General features: G+C 45.5%; 1 protein-coding gene across 1 annotated transcript in view; it reads right to left on the bottom strand.

Moving 5' to 3' along the window:
• Positions 1-21451, bottom strand: part of NUDCD1 (NudC domain containing 1) — a 191686-nt gene that overhangs the window by 168576 nt on the left and 1659 nt on the right. The window lies entirely within an intron of this gene.

Raw genomic sequence — 21451 nt, 5'->3', positions numbered from 1 at the left:
CCAATGCCCCCCTTTTTGTGTGTTTTTGTTGTGCATCAGATGCACGGAGGTCTAAAACGCACCTCGCCATGCTTGCTACACTCGGCGAGCATGACATCTATGGGCCGGACATACATCTCCCAGAGAATCTGCCTCCAAAGCTTATATTAAATGAACTTGGATGTTATCAGTGAGAGACATGTAATGAATGACGGACTGCTCTCAATCACACACAGCTTTGCAATGACATCAGGAGAGCAGACCGTCAGTCATTACATGTATCACACTGGTAACTCCTCCACTCAATGACATTGGTTTCCACAGGGAATTTTGCTTGTAAAGTTGTGATTTACACGGCCATAAATTTTGTCACACAAGAGAATCGGGCCGACTATGCTAACGATACTGTAATTAAACTCTGAACAGAGTGTGATCAGCTTAGTGTATCCGACTTTCTCAGATTCTGTCAGAAGAAGGACAAAATTTCTCTATCTTCTCCATTGTACGAGTCTGCGGAAATCAGACTGCACTCAGATGTCATCCGAGTGCAGTCCGATTTCCATGAACCCATAGACTTGATTGGGTGTGTTCTGTCTGATTTCCAATAGTATAACATTCGTGTGAAAGCTATTTCATAAAAAATCAGATAGCACTCATCCGTGTTATATACTCATGTGGGCGCAGCCTTCAAGAGGTTGTCCTCTACTTTAACATTGATGGCATCGCCTTCGGACGGGTCATCAATGTTTGATCAGCCGGGGTCACACACCCCGCAGATCAGCTGTTCTTGGTTCCGGCGGGAGCAGTGGAAATGCTCAGTTCTGGAGCTGCTCCTTCTTCTGATAGTGGCCGTGGCCAGGTACTGGATATCTGCCTCCTATTGATCTGAATGGGAGGCGGATGTGCAGTACCTGGCCGCAGCCAGAAGATGGGGCAGCTCCAGAACTGACCATTTCTGGCTGCCTGAATAGCTGATCATCGGGGGTCTCGGATGTCAGACCCCGGCCGATCAGTCGTTGATGACCTATCCTACAGAAAGTGCATCAATGTTAAACTAGTGATCAACCTCTTTAAAAGGGGACACTCAGGGGATGATATTACTTGATCCAGGGCATGATTCATTCTTAAGGGGCCACTAGGGACATTATTATGTTATAATGGGCAACACTGGCCATTACTATCTTAGAAGGGGGCATTACTATATTTGGGGGGGGGGAATTATAAACTTGAAAGGTGCCCACACATTGAAGATTTCTTTGCGTAGATTATACCTCTTGACATCTCTCATTGCCCTAATGTGGCTCTCAAGGAAGAAAAAAAGATTATGGACCCGTGCCCTACACCATCTAGCAATGTCCAAGCAGTGTCAGATTTTGCAAGGACACACCTTATTGACAAGCAGAATGGTAACGCCCAGTTGTCAATATATTCCCACATTACCAGGAGCAATAGCAGAGGTACAGCTCCACACAAAGATCCTCCAGAACAGTTTTCTTATGAAGGACGCAAATATCGTCTAAGATAATAATGGATCTCTACGAGAAGATGGGTGAGCCGACAGATCCTCAATACATTAGAGGAATTCATAGTTGTAAAATTAAACACATACTTTGCCCTAAATTTCCATCCACAATTGTGTAATCTTTTGAATACCATTTTTTCTAGCAATTCTATAGCTCTACTACAGATGTGACCTGGAGAAGATGAGACTGGTTATGTGCACCTTTCGCAGCTCCAGAGCCGGCGGCTGCGGCCCCCCATCCCGTCATTGTGACATACCCCTCTACACTGACACTCGGAGGGGAAGGATTGATTAGGCATTCCTGCTTGTGAATACGCACTTATATCCTCCACACATGCTCACCATGGTGGAAGATATACGTGTCCTTCAAGTGGCCAGCTGAGCCCATCACCACAGAGCCATGATGAGGTCTGCGGGGCGTTCACCTACCTGTGAATACGGGCGGCTCATTATCTGCCGGTGATTAGGACGAATGTGATGAGAATCACAGGAAACAATCCGAATATCACAAAAGAAAAATCTCCGGAGTCTGAAGAAGCGGAGAGACCGTCTCTCCAGGACACGTCACATCTAGCCTCCGACCACAACGACCCCAGCACTGAGCCGAGCCCAACCTCAATAGATAATTACCACACACTGCAATACCCATCGCCTCTTCACAACCGATCCTCCATATGAAGGGAACAGCCCAGAGAACCGACGCATTATAAGAAGAATCCAGGAATGAAATGGAAAGGAATGAAGATCTTCCAGAAGAAAAGATTGGATTCCCCACTGGAATCCATTATACTCGGTACACAAGTCGCGCCCATCCGAGCACCAACAGCTTGTTAAGAGTATCAAGCCCCCGAGCATGGTAGTGCCCGCTCATCACTAGTTACGAGTACAGAGCCCCCGAGCATGGTAGTGCCCGCTCATCACTAGTTACGAGTACAGAGCCCCCGAGCATGGTAGTGCCCGCTCATCACTAGTTACGAGTATCGAGCACCTGAGCATGGTAGTGCCCGCTCATCACTAGTTACGAGTACTGAGCACCCGAGCATGGTAGTGCCCGCTCATCACTAGTTACGAGTACTGAGCACCCGAGCATGGTAGTGCCCGCTCATCACTAGTTACGAGTACTGAGCACCCGAGCATGGTAGTGCTCGCTCATCACTAGTTACAAGTACAGAGCACCCGAGCATGGTAGTGCTCGCTCATCACTAGTTACGAGTACAGAGCACCCGAGCATGGTAGTGCTCGCTCATCACTAGTTACAAGTACCGAGCACCCGAGCATGGTAGTGCTCGCTCATCACTAGTTACGAGTACTGAGCACCCGAGCATGGTAGTGCCCGCTCATCACTAGTTACGAGTACTGAGCACCCGAGCATGGTAGTGCCCGCTCATCACTAGTTACGAGTACTGAGCACCCGAGCATGGTAGTGCTCGCTCATCACTAGTTACGAGTACCGAGCATGGTAGTGCCCGCTCATCACTAGTTACGAGTACTGAGCACCCGAGCATGGTAGTGCTCACTCATCAATAGTTACGAGTACTGCGCACCCGAGCATGGTAGTGCTCGCTCATCACTGGTTACGAGTACTGAGCACCTGAGCATGGTAGTGCTCGCTCATCACTAGCTATGAGTACTGAGTACCTGAGCATGGTAGTGCCTGCTCATCACTAGTTACGAGTACTGAGCACCTGAGCATGGTAGTGCCCACTCATCACTAGCTATGAGTACTAAACAGGGCCGTGGAGTCGGTAAGCCAAACCTGCGACTCAGACTCCTCAATTTTCCTAGCACAAACTCCGACTCCCACACATGTTGCTTATGTTTAAGTGAAAAATTTACTGCAGTACAATGTGAACATCAGACATTTAATCATTTTTACGATACAATAATCAAGATATTTAGATAGAACATAAAGTATATTTATTGGAATACAACTTTAGAACAAAAAACTGCAATAAACTGTAAATATATAATAATATAATAGAATTGCCTCATGCGCAGTCAGTTTTGATGAATGGTTGAAGTTTTCTATTTCTTTGAGACCAAGTGAAAAATTTTGCACACATCTGGTCAATCTGCTGCTATAGGAGACGGAGTGAAATCTTTTTCCTTGCGGCAATGCTTTGCCTGCGCCATGTCATCCAAATACTTGTCAAAGTTAAACTCCTCATCTGAATGAGGCTGAAGATATGGCAGCAGTAGCACTGTCAGGACCCAAGTCCTCTTCCGCCTGGCAGTCCTGTAGCCGCTCATCCTAACTGCTACCTCAGTCACAGCTTCTTTTCCTTTAGTAAGCTGTTGATCATCAAGCAGTATACGATGACTTGGGTCCACATAAACAGCTGCCAGAAGAATTTTATTTTCCAATAGCTGTGTCTCTCTCAGTTTCATTGAAGCAGAAATGCAATCTGCAATTAATCCTCCTCTTTGGGACAGGCAAATTAGCAAGTTCTTCCACTCCCTTATGAAATTGCCTGGAGTTAAATCCTCAGCTTGTAAATTTTTAGTCACGGTAAATGAGTGATTAAGCAATTCCTTCAATTCAGCCACTTGTGTCCATTGACCTACATTTAGGGTTAACTGATGGTTCGCCAGATCTATAAGAAACGGTTTTAGTTCAAGCAATCGCTCAGTCATTAAATAAGTGCTGCCTCACCGAGTGACTTGATCGACAATTGCCCCTTTCCCAGCACATCTCTTCAAGATGGAATCAATTTTAGGGGGTTTTGGCGGCAATAACCAATTTTCTCACTTTTCCAATCAGATTTCCTGCATGTTCCTCTTGCAGACTCTCTCTTATTGCCAGCTGCAGCGTGTGCGCAACACAGCGCATGTGATGAATATGAAAGTGTTTCAAAGCAGCTTCAACAAGATCATCTAATTGTAAAGTATCATTTTGCTGTTCTTCTGTTGTAATATCTGTTTGTTCCTCAGTTACATGAGCAGCGCTGTGGCTCCATCTCACACATACTGAATCCTACATTTTCTTCTCGCTGTTGTTCATTACTCTCATTCATCAGTGTAATTGTACTTATGTTTGAAGCATTGTCCGTTATTTTTCTAATCTGCTTTTGCTATTGAAAACATTACTTATCAGCTCAGAAACCTTTCAGGTGATGCGTTTTTTAAAAAGCTGATCTGCTTTTGCAGCTGAAAAACGTATCCTCAAAAAACGCTGCAAAAACACTGTGTGAATGTAGCCTTAGATCAGGAATAGAACAGCCATTTATAGGATATTTCACAACTTTCCCAAATTCCTATGAAAAAATATTCAGCACATTCTGCATTGCACTACTGCCCCCAATTTATTATATATTTTAGGAGTCGGTGTATTTTATACCGACTCAGACTCCACGACTCCGACTCCACAGCCCTGGTACTAAGCATACGAGCATGGTAGTGCCCGCTCATCACTAGTTACAAGTACTGAGCACCTGAGCATGGTAGTGCTCGCTCATCACTAGTTACAAGTACCGAGCACCCGAGCATGGTAGTGCTCGCTCATCACTAGTTACAAATACTGAGCAACCGAGCATGGTAGTGCCCGCTCATCACTAGTTACAAGTACTGAGCACCCGAGCATGGTAGTGCCCGCTCATCACTAGTTACCAGTACAGAGCACCCGAGCATGGTAGTGTCCGCTCATCACTAGTTACGAGTATTGAGCACCCGAGCATGGTAGTGCCCGCTCATCACTAGTTACGAGTACTGAGCACCCGAGCATGGTAGTGCCCGCTCATCACTAGTTACGAGTATCGAGCACCAGAGCATGGTAGTGTTCGCTCATCACTAGTTACGAGTACTGAGCACCCGAGCATGGTAGTGCCCGCTCATCAATAGTTACAAGTACAGAGCACCCGAGCATGGTAGTGCCAGCTCATCACTAGTTACGAGTACCGAGCACCCAAGCATGGTAGTGCCCGCTCATCACTAGTGGTCACGAGTACGTCGCACAGTAGTGCTTACTCATCACTAGTTGTCACCTATCCAAAGGATTCATGAGAGCTTGCTGATCGGTGGGTTCTGACCAATGGCAAACGCACAGATCGCCAGAACAAGCAATTTTTAAACCCGTCACTACAGTTGCTCTCTCAGAGGCCACAGAAAGACACACGCAGCGCTCAGCAGCTCCATAGGAAATACTGGAGCGGCAGCCGGGCTCGTGCACTGCAGCTTCATTCTAAGGGCTGCTTCTCACTTGCGAGTTTCTCGCAGTAGAGCAATGCGAGAAAAACTCGCATTGAAATCGGACACATGTTAGTCAATGATTCAGCTCTCATCTGCGATTTTTTTCTCAGTCCAAATCGGACAGAGAAAAAAAATCGCAGCATGCTGCTTTTTTGCGAGTTTCTCAGACCATTTGTCTCAAATGATTCCCTATGGAAGCGTGTTTTTTGAAGGCACACACACGCACCACACCGTTCAAATTTGCGAGTTGGGCTGGAACTATTTTAAATAATTAATTAACACATGTCTGTGCCATCGCACGTCATTGTTTTAATTATGTTGCACTTGTGCATATTACCTTTACAAAAGCACATGGCTATTGCTCCACGGATGCATATCCAACATGGCTAGGTACATCAATGTTGAAATGCTCATAATGCTCGTTCAGGAATGTCCGGAATTATGGGACAAGCGGGACAATTCGTATGCAGACAGGGCTGCACGAGATGCCTCCTGGTTATGGATCTGTCGCAAAATGTTTCCCCATTTCAACAATAGTACCCCAGATGCACAACTGCGAATGAGTGAGTTTTTTCTTTTATTTGTTTTAGTGTTTAAATTCCCCTTTTTTAATTTTATAAATGATGTTTTTAAAACGATTGCAATTTTTTATTTTTTAAGTGAAATCTCTTATTTTTTTTTTTTAATTTTTTTTTTTTTTTTTATGTTAGAAAAATAAAAGTTACAGATATCACAAAAAGATGGCGAAGTGTACGGGACCAATTCAGGAGGGAAAAGCAAAGTCGTGCAGCAAGTGGTTCAGCAGCATCTAATAAGAGGCCATATATACATTATGAGCGCCTTAATTTCTTACATCAAATTGTTGATTTATGTCCGTAAGTGTTTTGTTCTTTTCTAGTTAAAAATAGCATTTAAAACTTAATTTATTTGTTTTTTTTAAAAAAAAAAAAAAAAATAGATTTTAAATAATGTTTATTAAAACAATCAAAAAATCTAAAACAAAAAATAGAGATTGCTCATATCATTAACATTCACTGGTAATTAGGCCGTTGCGACATCGTTAGCAATCTCGTTCTCATTGTGAAAATAAATTTCGCAAGTGCTATTTTTTTCTTTTTAGACTTATCTTTGAACACAAACTCAAAGTCAAGCACATGCAAACTTTATTTTCACATCGAGACAAAGCTTGCTAATAATGTCGCTGCATGACAAATGGCACGAATTGTGATGAAAATAATTTTTAAATTTAAAATATGCTTGTTTTCATTTTTCCAAAAAATAAAAATATGTCTCCATACATTACATTTTCAGCACTGAATCAAATTTGACAGATAAAGACACAATATCCGAATCTGACACACAAAGGGAGACAAATCATGAGGATGGAGATGTACAAGATAACATGCATGATGTGGAAAATGAAGCAGCATCAGGACCAAATGAGGCTGGATCCCAGGAAAACAATGATTTGAATAGAAATGATTTAATTAATGAAAATGATGTTGATTTTGAAAGCTCAAATCAAAACAGTGCACTAGATATCTCGCCACATCATGCACCAACATACACCAGGGGTAGAAGGCGCAAAGCAAAAAATGTCACCAATACTCGTAGAGAGGTTGATAATGGGGTACTTGATTACCTGTCTCGAACCATCAATGACGATGGAGAGGAGGCATTTTCACGCAGCCTTGCTCATTATTTGCGTCAAATTCCATGTGGAGTAAGGCTGCGTGCAAGAAGCTGTATGCAAACCATAATTGACGCATGTACCCCTCCCAATACACCACATTTAATTTTCAATTACATCGAACGCTGGCAATTATCTGAAGAAAATAAGCTAGACAATACCACTCCAAATAGAGATGCAATAACATCAAACACCCTGCCACAGCCACCACACATACCAAGTGTCTGTGTGTCTAATCGCGACAATATGTCAGGATATGAACATACAAAGGAAATAACACACAACCTACACATGAATATTGGTGATAATGACCATAATTTAGTAAGACAAACATACAATCCAAACATCCATTCAAATATACATTATATTAACCAAAGAGAACAACATTATGACCATACTCAGGCATCATCCAATGCTAGAGAAATTTCAGTAAGAAATTTCTCAGAACCAGCATACAGCCATCATACTCCAAGCAGTTACACGAGCAAGGACAACAATCTAGTTCAACCAATCAGCACACGCCCTGAACAGCATCAGGACCACAAGATGCAAACCCCAGCAAGCCAGCTTAAACGTTCTAACAATGTAACACCAAGATACATTAATTTATGAGTGTAACATTAGTTATTTTTTTGTGCAAATACCAAATAATTGTGTTACAAAACAAACAAATATTTATTTATGCATTTATGTATACCTAAACATATAGGTGAAGCCAAAGATTTGTTTTTTTAAACAATATTCTGTTTACTAAGGGAAAATTGAAAATTTTACCTTATGTATTTTATTGGATAAGAAGTATTATCTGCATGATACCGTTTCTTAGTTTAAAATTTGATTTGCATGATTTTTGAAATGAAAAAAAATAAACTTTATTTGGTTAACCATCATAAGGTCATTGGAACTTTTTTTCTAGCCGTTATTTACATTTGGTTGCCATGGAATTGATCCAGAAGCTGTAGTGAAGAAATTACATAGATGATTGCGCACTCTTATCCCTGACCAAAGTTGTTCTACATTTTGGGAACGAATTAACAAATGGGGATCTTGAAAAAAAGGAATATCTTGATTTACTGCATCAAGACATTCTTTTGTTCGTGTCACATTATGCAGAATTACTATTGCTTTAATTACTTTAATAACATTTTGTTCATTTAGCTGGATATGTGTGTACAGTATTCGCCATTTAGCACACATTATCCCAAAAGCACATTCAACTACCCTTCTGGCCCTCGAGAGTCTGTAATTGAAAATGCGTCGCATAGGAGTTAATGTACGTCTGGGATATGGTCGCATCATATTGCTTGACAATTTAAATGCCTCATCACCAACAAAATAATAAGGTATGGCGGGTCCCTGAGTACCCTCTAAAATTTGGGGAAAAGGAATATAAATAAACAATACCAAAAGGCACGGACAATCCCGTGCCATATTCACAATATGGACAAAGCCATATACAGATTATTATAGGCAAAAAGGAAGAAAAAATTCTGTACAACGACTTAATGATAGAAAATGTATATTTTATTGATAGAAAATAGCTAAAAAGCAGACAAACAATGTTGGATTAAAATTAGCAGAGACAAATACTGGTGAGTACCAATAGATGGCGCCCTCACCCCACAGTAGGTATATGGTAGCACATGTTAGAGTTTAACACACAGCACATAAAGGGCTAAAAAGCCAATATTACATACAAACTAAAGCGTGCTGCTGCTTATTAGGTGCCCGTTACTGATACATCAATTTCATAGTGTCAAAAAGGTTCTTGTAACAACGCACTATAATACCTTGCAACCAACATACCTAAATGGTGGATGAGAGCCCAATCCCCCGACCCATAGGTTTCGGTGTAACTCCTTCTTCCGGGGGTGGTCCATTTAGCACACATTATCCCAAAAGCACATTCAACTACCCTTCTGGCCCTCGAGAGTCTGTAATTGAAAATGCGTCGCATAGGAGTTAATGTACGTCTGGGATATGGTCGCATCATATTGCTTGACAATTTAAATGCCTCATCACCAACAAAATAATAAGGTATGGCGGGTCCCTGAGTACCCTCTAAAATTTGGGGAAAAGGAATCTGTAAAGTAGATTGCAACATACGTGCACACATAGTGGATTGTGTGAAAATTTGGGAATCCCCAGCACCACCATAGGCACCAACATCCATTAAAGTAAATCGGTATGTCGCATCAGCAACAGCCAGAAGAACGACAGAAAAAAAAATGTTTATAATTGTAATAAAGCGATCCTGAGTTTGGAGGCTTGCGAACTCGGACATGCTTGCCATCAATTGCTCCAATGCAATTTGGCATTTGGCAGTTATTAGTGAAGCCCTTTGAAATTTGAAGCCACATTCCGACTGTTGGTTCTGGCATCATTGTATTGTGCAGGTTATCCCAAATTGCTGCACAGGTTGTTGACACAATCGAACATATAGTGGACTTTCCAAGTCAAAATTCAAGATGCAAAGCAGCATATGAAAGTCCAGTAGAGAGATATCTGTATATAGAGAATATGGATAAATTAATTGTGTTATATTTTAACAAGTTAAATTTTGCATCATTTGTATAGTGATGTAAATTTTTTAAATATTTTGAAAAAAAAAAAAAAAATACCGTAATGTAAGCAATAGCCGTTCCTCTGGGCATATACTTTTTCAAAAACGGGTGTTCTGTCTGGTTATATCTGGACGAATTTCGGTGAGGATGAAGTCAAATGTAGTCAAATCCATGCGACAGTAGGCATAAAACTTGTCACTGTGTTCGCGTAATTTGTCATAAAGACGGGTAAAATGACCTCTTGTTGCACGGCGACGGACAATTGGATGGAGCCAATATCTTCGCATAGATGTAAGGGATGGTTCATGATAGCATGTTCCAAAACGCCGTGAAAGTACCCAATGAAGTAATATTCTTTCTGTCGTATTGAATGTCAAATGATTTGACATTGTTCCTTTTTTAGATGACAATAGGATAATGCTTCAATGCAGAAAGAAATCCAGTGTCTTGCGATGAATACAACGCACACGTGAGACCCAAAGCCACGTGGGGGGCTGGAACATTTAAATAGGCAAATTCCATGTGTCGATCATTTAAATTAAGTGAACTCTGGCAGATGACTCGCATCGCAATCGCAACACACACGCGTCGCACACGCGAGGCAAAAAAAAGCCAAAAAAAGCATCACACTTGCATTGCACTCGCACCTAACGTGAACTAAAATCAGCCGAGTATTTTTCAGCCCAGTCGGACCGATTTTACTCGCATAGATGTGTTTCCACCCTAACAGAGATAAAAGCAATCTGCTGATCAGTGTGGGTCCCAGAGGACGAGCAACCACCGATCAACAAGTTATCACCTCTCCTGTGGACAACTTACAAATGCCTTAAAGCGGTTGTCGGGTCTCAATCCACAACACTGCAGTCACTCTGTGTCACTCTATGACTGCAGACTTGTGATTCCTCACATCTCACACACTGTGAAGATTCCCCGATGTCACAGCAGGAACGGCGGTCATGTGGCTGCTAATATGCCATATAAATACTCCAGAATCCGACCAGAGAGCGGCGGACTCGCTCAATGTAAGTGTATTCCCGGCTCTAAAATCTGACGAATCCTCACACCATACAGTGCGCACACTGTGAGGATTCACAAGTCTGCAGTCACAAAGAGTGACATATATAGCAACGTGTGGGTTTAGACCAGACACCCCCCCCCCCTTAAACTGTCAGCAGGTTTTTGCTATGTAATCTAAAAGCACTATAATATAGGGGAAAAAGACCCTAATTCCAGCGATGTGTCATTTACAGAGCTGCTTGCTATCATTTTGATATACTCACAGTTTTTTCTGCTGCAGAGCTCGGATTGCTGAGCCCTGAATAACCCCTTTCTTTACGCTTTCTGTGTACACTGTATATTGACAGAAAGTTGTTAAACATTTTTTGGGGAAGAGTCGGACCATGAGACACAAGCTGTACTGATAAGATAACAGGAACACAGGCCAGTAAGTGATATCACTGGGGGTCAGGGTCTCAGCCTTGATGTTATGCTGTCCCTCCAGATTACATAGCAAAAACCTGGTGACAGATTCCTTTTAAAGCCATGTTCACACACTGTGTTTTTTGCAAATTAAAAGCTTTTTTTTTTTTTTTTTTTTATAGTTCCAGCAATAGTTATGGGATTTCAGAAATAGTGTGCATGATTGTTTTTTTTTTTTACTGAATTGGAAAACTGCTTGATTAAATCTGCAGCATGTCAAGTGTTTTTGTAGCATTTTCTCACAATAGAAAGCAATGCGTAAATGCAAAAAAATCTGCAAAAAAACTAACTTTAATAAACATATTCTGTACTGTAGATAAATAACAGACATAATCTGCAACAAAAAAATGCAACAAAAAACTTGTTTGTAAGCAGCTTCTTTACTGCCAAGAGTTTGGGTTTTGCTTGCAAAAAAGAAACGCAATGTGTGCACATAGTCCACTACTTTTACAATGATAGTCTATCCTTAGGATAGGTCATTAACGTTTCATCGGCTGGGGTCCAACACCCTGTACCCCCGCCAATCAGCTGTTCTCTGTGCCTGCGGGCAGCCTGAAATGCTCAGTTCCAGAGCTGCTCCATCTTCCGATTGTGGTCGCGGCAGGTACTACACATCCGCCTTCTATTCAGATCTATAGGAGGCGGATGTGCAGTACCCAACTGCGGCCACTATCAGAAGACAGAGCAGCTCTGGAACTGAGCATTTCTGGCTGCCTGCTGGCATAGGGGGAATCGTGTGTATGCCGCGCTAATACTCAAATTTGATATTAATATAATTCCTTTATTGATCGTACAGGTTAACGCGTTTCAGAGACATCAGTCTCCTTCATCAGGACATCAAAGGATACTGTTCCTTTGATGTCCTGATGAAGGAGCCAGATGTCTCTGAAACGCGTCAACCTGTACGATCAATAAAGGAATTATATTAATATCAAGTTTGAGTATTAGCGCGGCATACACACGATTCCGTCTTCCATTGAACTACATGTCTTATACCTCGGGGCTGCAGCTGATACCATTGCAGGTGCTTTATAGGGGTTGTGTACCTTATTTCTTGTTTCTTCAATTCCCTACCGGGTAAGACCCTATCCTGTACTCCACAGTATTTCTACCTGGATTTCCTGTTGGCACAGAGAACAGCTGACTGGCGAGGGTGTTGGGTGTCGGACCCCGGCCGATCAGACATTGATGGCCTATCCTAAGGATAGACCATCAATGTCAAAGTAGTGGACAACCCCTTTAAATGTTTTCCTGCCATGCTCAGTTATAGTAGATAAGTACCGTATATGTCATTGCTCTCTAATGATGGCAGAGTCAGTGTGCGCCCATTGAGCCCCGACTGCGGCCCCTTGAGTGTTTCTCTGGAAAGCTCCTGGCATTACAGCAGTGCTACAGGCCCACTACAAATGGCTACTGGATTCCTGAAAAAAGTCCGGGAAAACTTGTAACATGGCACTGGGGCTGAACCAGTCACTATCACGTGGGTTCTGGTGCCGGGATCCTCATATCGTGCCGAGCAGCCGGGGTCCGGGTGAATCCGCTCCGGCTGCCCCCCTATAGTCAGGGCCTGATTCACTTCCATTTCCCGGGAACTTTATTAAACATTAGTATCCAGAATTACACATTATCAGCTGCGGACGGCAGTTACCATGGAAACGCGTCAAGATAACGATGATCCGCCAGGGAAGAAAAAAATAAAGACTCGCTGATGTCTGCATCTAACGTCTCCAATCAGCCCCGGGTCACGGAAAATCCTGCAGAGGGGGCAGAGATATGCCCAACAAGTACGTGGCCGGGTCCAGAAAGATCAGAGTCACTAGCAATGGGGAAAAGCATAATAAAAAAAACTAGTCGCCATACTGAAGCGCTGCAGGTGCCTGAAACGAAGAGTGCGGCCCCCTGAGCCGTGCAGTGATCTATAGCGATGAGGGGTCTCAAATGTCGCTCTGTACATTTGTAATAGAACCAAAATATTGTCAGGATCTCTGCTTGCTGTCAGTGAAGACTCGGTGCTGCACTAAATCAGCTCAGCCAGCAGATGACGGCACGAAAACCGGTGCAAAGGAAATTAGCGCCCTCCCCCATCCACGCAGAATCAGAGCCCCCCCCTCCGTGTCCGCGCAGCACAAGAGCCCACCCTCGTCCGCGCAGCATCGCAGCCCACCCGCGTTCGCGCAGCGTCGCAGCCCCCCCGCGTCCGCGCAGCATCGCAGCCCCCCCCTTGTCTAGGCAACATCGCAGCCCCCCCCCCCCGTGTCCGCGCAACATCGCAGCCCCACCTCCGCGTCCGCGCAACATCGCAGCCCCACCCGCGTCCGCGCAACATCGTAGCCCACCCTCGTCCGCGCAGCATCGCAGCCCACCCTCGTCCACGCAGTAAACTGCCTGCTGCCACATCTGCAAGGCCAGGTGTTACAGCACCTGAAAAAGGGACATCACTTTCTGATTTTTAGCTTTTTTCTCTTCTTCAATGATGTCAGCATCATCCAATAGACCTGTAGAATTCTATTTTAACACACAACAGATGTCAGAAAGACAAACCCGTTAGATAATGGCAGAACCGCATGTCACTTTTAGGCTATGTTCACACAGTGCATCTTGAGATGCAATGTTTTTGGCCCCAAAAAACGCACACACAAAAAAGCACCTACGGCAAAAACGCATAAAAAACGCATGTGTTGTTGCCGCTTTTTTTTTTTTTTACCACATTTTGCCCAAAGCGCTTTTTAAAGTCAATTCTATTGACTGGAAGGGCTCAAAAACGCTGTAAAAATACAAAAAGAATGGACATGCTGCATCTGCAAAAATGCAGCCAAAACAAAAAAAAAAAAAAAAAAAAAAAAAAGGATGCCCAGTGTAGACAGCAAAATAGAAATCTCATAGACTTTGCTGGGAGAATGAAGTGCATGCATTTGGGGGCATCTTTGTGACCTCAAACATGCAGTAAAAGATGCCCTGTGTGAACATTGTTTTTTTTTTTCAGCACAGCAAAAAAACAAACACTCTCAGAAGGCTTTAGGGACAAAAAAGTGAAGAAAAAAAATATAAATAATAATAATAATAATAAAAAATATAATAATAATAATAATAATAATAATAATAATAATAATAATAATAATAATAATGTTTTGGCTCTTCAAAAGAAGGGAAGGAAAAAGACCAAAGTTAAAAAAAAAGAAGAATTACCAAGTCATGAAGAATTACAGGCTTAAACATTAAAGGGGTTGTCAACCTTTGGGGCTAATTATTATTTTTTCTATTATTGTGGCAGACCCTGTTAAGGGTACGTGTGCACGCTGGAGAAAGTTTCTGCACCAAAAAATAAATGCACCTTGTGGCCAAAAAATGCACCAAAAATCGTTTGGTTTTTTTTGGTGCCCAGTCAATGGCTGGAGGGGCTATAAAAAAAAAAAAAATGCAGGAAAAGAGGAACCAACAATTGACATGCTGCTGTTTTTTGTTGTTTTTTTTTTTGTACCAAAAACTGCAAGGAAAAAAGAAGCAACATGTGCACAGCATTTCTGATTACAGGAAAAACCTGTAGATTTGGGCAACAAACTGCACCAAAAACAGCATTAAAAACTGCACCATGCGCACAGGGTCTAATACAGCTGATATACAAGGCAAACGTGCACATATTTATTTTTTTTAATGTTTATTAAAAAAAAAAAAAATAAGATTTTTAGCACCAATTACATAAAAAATAATAAACATTGGCCTCCCTTCTGTGGTACTTGCGTTACGTTCTCTCGGGGAGACCGGACTTTCAGGTACAGACACAGAACTTTGGATAATTCTACCAAAAACTAAATGATGGAGAACAGTGATTGAGCCTTCACTGCCACCTGGTGGTGAAAAATGAACACTGCAGCTAGACAATAGAAAAGCTTTACAATGTGGATTTAGCATCACAAAATCTCCCTCCTAGAAAAAGGACGTTACAGAGGAACAAGTCAGCAAAAGAAAAAAAGTCATTAACAAACAAAAAAAAATAAACCAAATATCACTTTCCTTATCTAACCCTAGAAAATTATTGCACAGATTTGTTCTATGTTGAAGCTTCATAAGTTTTACTCTTTCCAGAAGGACGGTTTGTAAAGTTGTTGTGTTTTTTTTTTTAAGAAGCCTTTGTGATCCATGAATCCCCTATAGACTATAGTGGGGCCTGTCCGAACGTTCAACGAAGCGTTCTGTCCCCCCCATCTGTACCCACGGACTCTCGGTGTCCCGGCTTGTAGGAATACGCCCACACAGGGGCTTTTCCCCACCCCTAGTGCATGATGGGGGTAACGTGCTCCTTTTTGATTGACAGTTTGGACCGGCTTTAACCCCTGCAGCACTGGATGAGCATGGCGGCTCTGAATAAAACTGCTTCAGGAGCAGCCCTTACAAGTACAAGTTCAATAGGAAACAGCTTGTAAGCACTGCACTATTTGCTTTGGAAACTGGGGAGGATTTTTTCTTTTCACCATAAATAAAAATACTTTTATGATGACCCTTTAAATATGGTGCAAAGGGTCTCACTCATCAAAAGCTGTTGCATCAGAGCAAAGGGGTGCGTGTGCGCAACACAGGGCATGTGATAAATAGGAGAGAGATGTGAAGCAGCTTCAGCTATCATATCGTAACAGGGTACTACACAAGCTGTCCTCCCGTGCAGTATTCCGCCTCCCTCTTGGTTCTAGGTCCCTACTTAAGTGGTGTTGCCTCCAACAGCAAATCAAATCCTAGATACACCCTGCACCACACCCACAGACACACCAATGGACGGCTTGAGTGGAATAGAGTCGCCCACCTGGGCGAGTCAGGGAGGGGAGGTGAGGATGTGTAGAGAAAGAGTCTGGCTGTGAGTGGAGAAGTTGTAAGTAGCCCTCGAGCTGTGAGGAGCTCAGATGAAGTCGGGAGTGGTGACTCCTGAAGTAACGGCCTAGGTTACAGATGGTGGTCTGGGCCTAGAGGAGTCGGACCCCCGGTCACAGGGGATTGTGGCGAGGTACTCAGACCTGTCGAGCAGGACAGCCGGCAGCCTAGCCCCATCACCGGTCCGGGACCGAAGGCACAACGGGGTACATGGACCCTAGGTCGGGGCGTAGCTTCAGGCAACCCGACAATTCGCCTGAGAACGGAGCCTTCACGATCCGTTCTCACCCGCTCCAGAATCGGGGCATTAGCGCAACGAGAGGGATAGGACTTTCCAACCAAAACAGTCCAGAAAATCCCAAGCGTGAGCCCTGAGAGCAAGCTCCCATACTTAGCCATAATAGGGAGCGGGGCCTGGCTAGTTCCAAGCTACCGGGCCATCAAGTTGAAGTCAAAACTAAGTGCCAGGAGAAAGGTCACGGATCACCAGGCAGCACCACTTGGGGACGGGACCCGGACGAGCGCCTCTCAGCGACACCCAGAGACTTGGTTTATCCGGTTGTCAGTGTCTGCCTATGAACTAAGTGAGTACGAGAGTTACCCCTGCATCTCCACGGCATCCCCCTCACAGAGTCTCGGGGCACCCCCTACCCGTGAATGGTTACAACATCTTGCTGCCCCCGCTCCATCATCCCCGGGTACTCCCAACGGCAGTACTCCCAATTACCACATACCAGGGATGGGGTCACGAACTATAACTCCCCTGTAAATACCCCCCTTTTCATTCGAATGGCCGCACGACCCCCGGGTCTGGAGACCCTCGAGCCACAGCGAACCCGGATCCGAGCAGCTCGGCTGCTTCCACGGGGGCAGTACACCTCGAAAAACTTGGCGTCACGTACAGGATACGAGCAGGACCCACTTACCTGATGTGCACCTTGAAAATCCATACCGCGAGTCAAAAGTCCCATTTCCCACCATTTCCGCCATCTTCCGCCATCAAAACGTTGTCTTCACGAACAAAAGCGCGCAAAGCCAAAGCCCCGCCCTTGGTCCTGAGAGTCAGCCCGGAACCGGACGTTCCCAGAGGGCCACATTAGAGAAGTGAGTGGTGGGCGAAAACCGAGGGGGCGTGACGGCATGTAACAGCGGAAGAGAAGCAGGGACGCCAGGACTCTGCGATAACGTTCCTGGACCCCGCAGAGGAAAGATGGCGGCTGCGCGAGACTGGTCACCGGAGCGTGCTGCTCCCGGGACCGCGACCTAGATAGAACAAGAAACGGAGCAGCTCTGCAGGAGGATGCGGACGCAATTCCTCTTCATACTAGACCACTGGAGGGAAGAGATGAGGAGCCTGGCAGTGGCAGTGCGACCCCTTGAGATCGAAATCCCACATGAAGAGTGGGTAAGCGGATACCCAGTCCCAGTTGATTCCACTAATCCGGCCGACTCGGCTGTGGGATCCGGTCGGCCCCCGCTCACGGCAACCACCTTACCACCACCACCCCCGTCCTCGGCGGATGCCGAGCTGCCCATTCCAACCCCGGCAGCGGAACCTTCAGCCCAAATTTATGAAGAGCCGGTTGCGGAGCTCCCGGCCTTGTTACCCGATCAGATAACAACAGCGGTCACCCAGACACCGGCCTGACCAGACCCGGGCCCGTACCTAGAGATGGAGCACCCGGACTCTGCATCCCCGGCTGCGGAGCAGTCGGTCTTCTCACACGAAGTAGCGACGGCGGAGCATGAAGAGCCACCGGCTCCGCCACTGCGCAGCATCCCAGCGGCTGTTGGGGCCGCAGAAATACAGCTAAAGCCATGCCAACAAGGGAGGCGAGGCCGGACGCTGACGCCCTCTACTGGGAACAAAAGCAGTGAAAGCTTTATCCATCGATGACAATGCAAGATCAACGACGGGAGATTGTTGCCCGTGCTCAGAGAGAAAGAGCATCTAAGGAAGGCCACCTTCTGCATCAGAGGGCCATGGCGTAAGGGCCATGTGAGGCGTTTTGACCCCTACAGAGGATGGGGGTTTCTGATGGAAGCGGACCTTCAGGAGGAGGCGTTTGTCTCCCGGCCAGATATATAGGCGCATCTCCCGAGAGAGCACCCGGGCCGTAATCTAGAACCGGAAGAGGTGCTGTCTTATACTCGGCATTGGGGAGAGTGGGGTTGGTATGCCCTGGAAGTGAAGCGGCTTGCCATGGTTAATGAGCAGGTCCTGCCAGCCTCCGCCGTCGATTATAGGCACCCATCTATATACTGTATATTAGTAGTAAACATGGACCATGGCCACGGGAATGGTTGTGGCCAACACAGACTTGTGTATTGTACATAGTTGCATCTCCTATGCCCACCAAAGTCGTCTTTGCAACACCCTGGACCTTAACCTGGTCACGGACTCATGGATAGGAATTCAGCAGGTCAGGTTGTTTGGGTGGCAGGGTTGATGGGATCCTGGACATTGGGACTGGACTATCGCAGGAAGAGGCTGCAACAGAGTAGGTTGAGCCTCTGCTACTAAAATAACCGGTAGCGTTCCATAGTTGAAATGATGAACTCTGTTTAGTAACGTTTAAGAAATGTGCCTCCCCAATGTGGGATGAAAATCTTGTAAATAAAATGTTTCCTTTTTCTTACAGTTATGCAAATAAATCTCTGGATGTCCTGTAACTCAGGGACGAGCTACATTTAACCAAGGGGGAATGTGACGCCCCTGGACTGTGGGGGAATGTGACGCCCCTATGGTCACGCGTGTGACATCTGTGTTTGCATACGTGTGACAGGTACTGCAGCAAACATGGGTCTCTGAAATAAAAATATTTTCTATGTTCACCTGTGATGCCCCTGGACTATCAGGTCGTCACAGGGTACTGCACAAGCTGCCCTTCCGTGCAGTATTCCACCTCCCTCTTGGTTCTAGGTCCCTACTTAAGTGGTGTTGCCTCCAACAGCAAATCAAATCCTAGAGATACCCTGCACCACACCCACCTGACTCACCAGTGGACGGCTTGAGTGGAATAGAGTCGCCCATTTGGGGGGGTCAGGGAGGGGAGGTGAGGGGTGTAGAGAGAGAGTCTGGCTGTAAGTGGAGAAGGAGTTGGAAGTAGCTCTTGAGCTGAGAGGAAGTCGGGAGTGGCGACTCCTGAAGTAACTGCCTAGGTTGCAGATGGTGATCTGGGCCTAGAGGAGTCGGACCCCCGGTCTCAGGGGATTGTGGCGAGGTGCTCGGACCTATCAAGGATGACGGCTGGCAGCCTAGCCCTATCACCGGTCCGGGACCAAAGGCACAACGGGGTACATGGACCCTAGGTCGGGGAGTAGCTGCAGGCAACCCGACAATTCACCTGAGGAGAACGGAGCCTTCACGATCTGTTCCCACCCGCTCCAAAATCGGGGCATTAGTGCAACGAGGGGGATAGGACTTTCCAACCAAAACAGTACAGAAAATCCCAAGCGTGAGCCCTGAGAGCAAGCTCCCATACTTAGCCATAGTAGGGAGCGGCGCCCGGCTAGTTTCAAGCTACCGGGCCATCAAGTTGAAGTCAAAACTAAGTGCCAGGAGGCAGGTCACTGATCACCAGGCAGCACCACTTGGGGACGGAACCCGGATGAGCTCCCTTTAGCAGCAGTGGTACCCAGAGACTTGGTTTACCCGGTTGTCATTGTCTGCCTATGAACTGAGTACAAGAGTGACTCCTTCATCCCCACGGCATTCCACCACATCGAGTTCCGGGGCACCTCTGACCCGTGGAGGGTTCCAACACCTTGCTGCCCCCGCTCCATCATCCCCGGGTACTCCCAACGGCAGCGGTGGTACTCCCAATTACCACACACCACGGGTGGCGTCACGAACTATAACTCCCCTGTAAATACCCCCGTTTTCATTCGAGCGGCAGCACGACCGCAGGTCCGGAGACCCTCGAGCCACAGCAAACCCGAATCCGAGCAGCTCGGCTGCTTCCACAGGGGCGGTACACACCTGTATCCAGCGCTGTTTTCTTCAGCTCTGCTGTCTCCTGCCTCTGACCACTACTCATTATATTCATTGATTACTCACAGCACTGAGGAGCTGGAAGCCGGAGCATCGCGGGGACAGCACCACCGGGGACAGCATCATGGGGACAGGTGAGTATTCAGCAAGCAGTGTGTGCAGTGACATCCAGGTGGTCAGTGGAGTTCCCAAATTAACTCTGATGACACCCCCGAGCTACAGCGGGTGTCAGGACGGTGACTTCACAGGTTCATCAGAGTTCATTGGGAACTCTGATGAGTCCCTGATGCTGTCCCCGCGATGCTTCGGCTTCCAGGTCCTCACTGTGTGCGCACACACACACACACACACACACACACACAAACTCTGCTGGATACTCACCTATCCCCAGCGATGCGGTCCCCAGAACTGAAGTCCCCAGCACTACTCCGGCTTCCAGGTCCTCAGTGGAGTGGATATTTAGTGAGTATAATGAGCTGCGGTCAGGAGCGAGAGGCAGCATCGCTGGAGAGAGGTACATATAGAAAATCTTTTTATTCAAAAGACCTGTGTTTTCTCCGGTACGTGTCACACTGATGTCCCACGGATCACATCAGTGTGCGAGCCGTGTGACACCCGTGCTGCCAGAGAACACACAGACATGTCTCTGTGTGTGCGTGCAGGGTCATGAGAGGTCACACGGTAAGTGTGAAAACACGGCCGTGTGAGTAACTCCAGAGAACAACATGAGTACATTTGGCATCAGTGTTAAAAACGGATGTCACACGTACCTGAAACACGGATGTCTGAAACCAGCCTTACGTGTAGAGGAGGAGCTTCACTACTTATATCATGTAGCTGAAGTGCAGCACAGATTGATCTCAACTAAAAGCCGAGATCCTCAGATCCGGAATAGAACAGACATTTATAGGACGTTTCATAAGTTCCCAAATTCTTATGAAAAAATTTACATCACATACTGCACTGAACCGCTGGACCCAATTAATCATATATTATACAAGTCAGTCCATTTTATACCGACTCGACCAAAGTGGACACCAACTCCACAGCCTTGTCTTTAACTTTCTGCCTTTTTGAGATCATTTCATCTTCAATTTGCTTAATTGTTCACGGTAACAGTAATTTTTTCCAGGGGTGCCCAAACTTTTGCATTCCACTGCACATCCCTATATGGAATG

The sequence above is a fragment of the Anomaloglossus baeobatrachus genome, chromosome 6 (assembly GCF_048569485.1).
Source record: "Anomaloglossus baeobatrachus isolate aAnoBae1 chromosome 6, aAnoBae1.hap1, whole genome shotgun sequence".
Lineage (NCBI taxonomy): Eukaryota > Metazoa > Chordata > Amphibia > Anura > Aromobatidae > Anomaloglossus > Anomaloglossus baeobatrachus.
The sequence above is the reverse complement of the archived record's forward strand: the minus strand, read 5'-3'. Positions and strand labels throughout refer to the sequence as shown.